Here is a 6,740-nt window from a genome sequence, read left to right as displayed (position 1 = left end):
GAACAAGTCAGTAACAACCCAGATAACAGTGTGTCCATCACTTTCAGGAAGTTCGACGATGAAATCCATAGAGATCTCCTTCCAAGGGGCGACAGGGTGAGCTACTGCCTGGAGCAATCCCGGCGGCTTCCCCGGCGGCCATTTAGCAGCGGCACAAACGGGACAACTGGCAACATAACGTTCAATGTCCTTTTTCAAAGGAGGCCACCAAAACTGTCTCTTGACAAGGTGGAGCATTTTGACGAAACCAAAGTGCCCCGCCATTCGGGAATCATGAGCCCATTGAAGAATAATGAGTCTAAGAGACGCAGGAACTTACAGTTTCGTCCCAATCCAAGGCAATTCATCTCTCCCATAGTGCATTCATTCAGGTGCTGCCGGAACCAATCATCATCAGCGAGGGCTTTTTTCAGGTTGGAAAGAAAGTCCTGAGATATCTCAACCTTAGAACGCGCTTGACTCCTAGTAACAACAGGAGCAGCGAGACTCGTCGCGGGAACGACAGGCTGGACCACACTGAGCTTAGAGCAGTTGTACTGGGGAAGTCTGGATAAAGCATCAGCCATAAAAATTCCCCCCCTGGAATGTACTTCAGGGTGAAATTAAATCGATTGAAATGCTGAGCCCAGCGCATCTGCTTAGGAGAAAGTTTCCTGGGAGTCCTCAAAGCCTCCAAATTCTTATGGTCAGTCCACACCTCGAAAGGGTGTTTGGCGCCTTCCAGAAAATGGCGCCATGTGGCCAAAGCCCAGCGAACAGCAAACGCCTCTTTCTCCCAGATGGCCCAACGTCTCTCTGCGTCAGTTAGTTTGCGAGAGGTCTATGCGCAGGGTTGCAAGTTACCTTGATTATTGGCCGGAAGCAACACGGCCCCCACCGCCACGTCACTGGCGTCAGCTTGAACCACAAAAGGCGCGTCCATGTCCGGGTGCTTGAGGACTGGCTCCTCTGCAAAAAGCCGCTTTAACTTCTCGAAGGCAGCTTGACATTCCATGGTCCAATCCAGCGGCTTGCTAGGCTTGGGTTTCGCCCCACCTTTGAACTTCAGAAGGTTACTTATGGGAAGAGCTATCTTAGCAAAAGAAGGGATGAACTGGCGATAGAAATTGGCAAATCCCAAAAATTTCTGCAACTGCCTGCGTGTACGAGGGGCCTCCCACTCGGTGACTGCTTTGACCTTAGTGGGGTCCATTTCAACACCCTCGTGGGAGATGCGATAGCCCAGGTAGTCAACCTTCTCCTGATGGAATTCACACTTGGACAATTTGGTGTAAAGTTCAGCTGCCCGAAGTTTCTTCAGCATAGTCTGTGCTCTTCACGTGTTTCCGTGTAAATAAGGATATCATCTAACTATACGATAACATCCTTGTATAGTTGGTCATGTAAAACCTCGTTAATTAGCTGCATGAAGACCGCTGGCACCCCCTGTAGGCCAAACGGCATCACACGAAACTGGAAGCAGCCAAGGGGGCAGTTGAAAGCAGTTTTCCATTTGTCCCCCTCTTTAATTCGGACTCTATAATATGCTTCCCTTAAGTCCAACTTGGGTCTCGCCGGTTCAATGAACCCCCTCTCCAAATTCTTATTGATGAATTTTCTCATTTCATCCATTTCCCTAAGGGACATTGAATATATTTGGGGCTTTGGAAGCTTCATCCCAGGTAAAATATCAATGATGCAATCAGTGGGCCTGTGGGGGGGGGGGGTAATTTATCAGAAGATTTTTCACTAGAAACCCCCCTGAGATCCCAATACTCCTTTGGTATTTTTTTCCTCCCCTTCGATTCTCTCCTGCCCCCTGGCTGCCAATGTGGGGCTAGTAACGGCAGAATCTGGAGTCTCAACCTTCCGTTCAGGGGGTATGTCTGTGTGAATTCGTAACCAACCCTTCCTCCAATTAATGCGAAGGTTCCATTTACGAAGCCAGGGGAGACCCAAAATAAGGGGCCGGTCCATTCCAGGTGCCACAATAAAAGTTATTAACTCCTGATGGGTCCCCATTTTCATCTCTATGGGCTCAGTAGAAAAATGAGCAGGGCCGCCTCCCGCAATAGAACCATCAATTTGTCAAAAAACAATAGGGGTTTTCAAAGTCCTCAATTTTAAGCCTAGTTTCTCCACCATTTCAGGACTTATCATCCAGCGAGAGCAGCCGGAATCAAGGAGAGCTAAAAGTTTCTCAGTTGTGCCAGAAGATGGCACTCTCATCTCAATTGGGATAAGCATGGGGCCCCTTCTGTAACTTACCCAGCAATGAGACTCCTCCTCATCCGATTCGTCAGATGAGCTGGGGCTCACGCCTCCCTCCTCCTCCGGCTGGAAGTGCTGGGGAACATTTTCAGCGGCGAATGCAGCCTCCCTCCTTTTGTCTGGGGTCTTCATTGCTTTTCCCTCTCTCCGGGGGGTGGGTGGGGGTGGGGCGGTCTGAGCCAATTTTATGCGGCAATTTACAGCGCGATGGCCTTCCTTCCCACAGCGGAAACAAGTGAAAGGCTTGGCTTTGCCTGTGAAACCTCCTTTTCCCTCACTCCTGGGGCGGAGGGTTTTTTGGGGGGCTGCTGGGGGGGATTTCTCCACATCTCCCTCTTTCATGCATTGAAGCCTGGCTAAATCCAACTCCACGTCTGCCGCGTGCTCATACCAAACAGTTACATGACGGGGAAGGCGTCTGTTTATGCACTGTTGGTATATTTTTTCATTCAATCCCTCAGCAAACTGATCCAGCAAAGCCTCTTCCAACCACCCCCTCATATAAGCTGACAAGTCTTGAAATTCCTGGACATAATCTGGCACAGATTTGTTTCCCTGCTTCAGAGCCATAAATTTCAGGCGCCCATGTCTCTTGGTCAAAGGGTCATCAAACCTCCTTCTCATGGCTGCCATAAAGTCATTAAAATTCCTCAGGAGAGGGGAATTGCATTTGTGTAGGCCGACCATCCATTCGGCTGCCTTCTTCTCTAAGGACATCAACACCATCCTCACTTTCATTTCATCTGTCTCTAAATCAGGCCCATAGATTTCCATATAATTCCAGACCTGAATTATAAACAGCCCAAGACCTTCAGGGTCTCCATCGTATTTTATAGTTAAGGAAGGGACTTTTGCCATTCGGCGCCGCCTCCCCCCCCCCCCTGCTCTTTGAGCGACTCTAGCTGGAGGGGGGGGAGGCTGGTTCTGGGTTTTCCTGCGCACAACCCCCCTCGGCCCCTTCACCCTCCCTTAAACTATGCATCGAGTACCTTTGCTCAAATTCCTCTATCGGCTCCCTTTCCACTGCTCTCTCACGGCTTCTGCGTTCAGTCCATGCTTCTTCAAGAAGTCTCATGGCGTGGGAAAGCTTGTAATCCTCTTCCCCAGAGTCACCCCCAATCAGCTGATTTTTTTCTCTTCGGTCTCCTTCTCGTGACTCCCGCATCCAACTCCTCCGGCTCCTCTTTTTGTCCCACACCCAAAGTCCATCTGGGACGAACGGCAGGCTCATCCACTCTTAGTCCGGACAGCCTTTCGGTTAAAGATGGTCCTGCCATTGCCCCCTCCTCTTCCTCCTGGTCACTTACATGCAAAGACATTTCTTTTCTTCTTGTGAGGGTATCCCCCCTCGGTAGGTTTTAGCTCCGGGATGGGTGCGAAAGCAGACTCAGCTTATTGTCAGCATTGACTTCATTCAGGAATCAGGAAAGAAAACCACTGGACTCCATTTGTATTGAAATCAAGTGTACTTTTACTAATCATAAATGAACAGTTGCAAAGCTAAGCTGAGTCTGGTTAATTAGGCGCGAAAGCTAATAATATAACGTATAATTCATTCCCCTCCCCTTGGCATCCCCGTGCACAGTCCAATCATATTGCCCCCAAATGTCAGGTGTGAGATAACTTCGAAAAGGCATCACCAGGATGGAATGCTGGACCGTTGGCCTTGGCGGGAAACTCCCTTCCTCCACATACACAGTAAGGTGGTCAGTTCAGCGTCTAGAAACTTCCTCCAGCACAGCAATGATTCCCCTCCCAAATACCATGCCCCCCCCCCCTGTTTCAATGGCAGCCAAAGCAGCAGCAAAGCAGAGGCTGACAGAGTTTAGTTGCTAAGCAAGGTGGTTGTTAAGGGAATCACACCCAATTTTGTAAGCTATAGGAGTTAAGCATTGTGGTTGTTAAGGGAATCATGAGGTCAAACACAATCCTGATGCAGCCCTCAATGAAATCGAGTTTGACACCCCTGCACTAGGTAGATTCGACCGAAACAGAGCATCAACTGCAGGAGATCCAGAAAGATCTCTTTATGGAGAGTGACTGAAATAGCTCAATCATGACCACTGGGCCAAAGTTTATGAAAACTGAGACGTCACCCAAGAAACTTCCATCAAAATGAGAATTTGGGAAGCCGAAAGGCATTGGAAAGAACCAACTCAGGCCATACAGACCCCGGGGGGTGTCTCCCCCCCCCCAAATTAAGATCGGCTACTATAGCAACATAATCGTGCAAATCTGATTGTGCTGGATCTCTTCCTCCTCCTTACAATCCAGTGAAGTGTTACTCAATCTCAGCAACTATTAAGAAGTGGGGAACTCTCAGAATTCTGCAGCCAGCAAAGCTGGGAGTTGTACCCCACACACACTTTAAAGTTGCTGAGCTTAACAAGCATTGATTCGAGTGATGATAATGGAGGTGTCTGCATGACCAGCCAGACGGAGTTCCTTGACCGATGGAGTCCCTGCCATGCCCCTTCTGCTAGAAAGAGGGGGGCAGGCCGATGCTGTTGGGGTGAGATGGCTCCTCATCATTTTGCCTAGGGTACCAGCTTCATTCCTATTGGTCCAAAAAACCTTGGCAAGGGTAACTAACGGTTTGAGCGGCCCACAAGCTGGACTACTGCAATGTATTCTACGTAGCAATAGACTTTATCACTTTTCAATGCTTTACAGCCCTCTCTAAGCAGTTTACAGAGTGGTCATTTTGCCCCCAACAATTTGGATTCCCATTTTAATGACCTTGGAAGGATGAAAAGCTGAGTCAACTTTGAGCCTGGTGAGATTCGAACTGCCTAATTTCAGGCAGCCAGCAGTACGCAGAAGTAGCCTGCAATACTGCACTCTAACCACTGTGCCACTGTGGCTCACAGGACAGACTTTGGCATTGACCCAGCAACTCTTCAGGAACTACCATATTTTTCAGATTATAAGACGCACCTAAATTTAGAAGAGGAAAACAACAAAAAAAAGGTTTTTGGCCTCTGTGAGCTGCATTTTCAGCCCTTGGGGGGGGGGGATTTTTGGCCCTTTTCCAGCCTTTTTTCCTACCCATTTTCAAGACTTTGGGGGGGGCATTTTAAAGGCTTTTTGGGCCATTTTTTCCACAAAAAGAAGCAAAAAAAAAAAGCCTCAACAATGTGCCGAAAAAAGCCTCAAAAACAGTCCTAAAAACAGGGTGTGCAGAGCCCAAAAATGGCTGGTGGGTGGGCGGGGCTTCAGCAATATTCGATCTATAAGACGCACAGTCATCTTCACCCCCTTTGAGGAGACAAAAAGGTGCGTCTTATAGTCCAAAAATATGGTATATTGCAAAGGGAATATAAGGTTGAAAATACTCATTTCAGTCGATAATTGACAGCCAGGCTGGAATTGATTAAATCATGCAAATAATAGCAAAAAGGGGAATTATAATATGAATTTCCCTGATCGTACAGATGTGGCACGCCAGAATCCGCATATAGACCCACACCAAAGAAAAGATATTTGCAAATTAAGCCAAGGGCCTCCCTACTGGAGCTACATGTCCACCAAGTTAAACATTGCAAAGGGCACATTTACGCACGTCTCACCAAGGACCCTCGTTCTTATAAATATTCCCAACCTCTATACCCAAAATTGTTGCTCCTCCAAGGGCTGTTTCTATGCTCTCGAATAGCAGAGGAGCAGAATTGGAAGGGCCCTTAGAGGTCTTCTAGTCCAACCCCTTGCTCAAGCAGGAGACCCTCTACCAAGAATGGCTAACCTTTCCCAGGCCAAGTGCCCGAAGTGTGCGTGTGTGCAATAGCGTGGGCAAGTGCCCGAACCCCCAAAATGCAGTGTGTGTGCGTCCCCATGCATGCACCCTGGGCCCTGCGCAGGTGTGGCAGAAACCCCAAAGATCTGCTGGCCGGCAGGAGGTGCGTGCGAATGCACAGGAGAACTGAACAGGGGTGATGCCTCGCGTGCCCACAGGGGGCGCTCTGTGCCACCCCTGGCTCGTGTGCCATAGGTTCATCATCACGACCCTGTAGCATTTTCAGACACAAGTAGCTGCCCAATCTCTTCTCAGAAAGCTCCAGTCTTGGAGCCCACAGAACCTCTGGAGGAGGCCGGTTGTTCCACGGATTCATTCTTCTCATTGACAGGAAATCTCTCCTTAGTTCCAGGTTCCTTCTCTCCGTGATTTGTTTCCATCCGTTGCTTCTTCTTCTCCTCCTGCTCCTTCTTGTGGTTTGGAGAACAGGTTGCTGCAGGTGTTCCTGCAACTGTTCTTCACAAGTTTTAGCCTCCAGTCCTCTCATCACCTTTGTTAGAAACGAAGAAAAACGAAATGCACAGGGACAGTACAGGTGGCGCCTTGCTCAATAGTCCTAACTGTGAGAGGGATCTTGGAGTCCTAGTGGAGAACCATTTAAATAGGAGCCAGCCGTGGGCAGCGGCTGCCAAAAAAGCCAACACAGTTCTAGGCTGCATCAACAGAGGGAGAGAATCAAGATCACGTGTGAAGTGTT

The sequence above is a fragment of the Thamnophis elegans genome, chromosome 3 (genome assembly GCF_009769535.1).
Source record: "Thamnophis elegans isolate rThaEle1 chromosome 3, rThaEle1.pri, whole genome shotgun sequence".
Classification (NCBI taxonomy): Eukaryota; Metazoa; Chordata; class Lepidosauria; order Squamata; family Colubridae; genus Thamnophis; species Thamnophis elegans.
Note: the sequence above shows the minus strand (reverse complement) of the source record.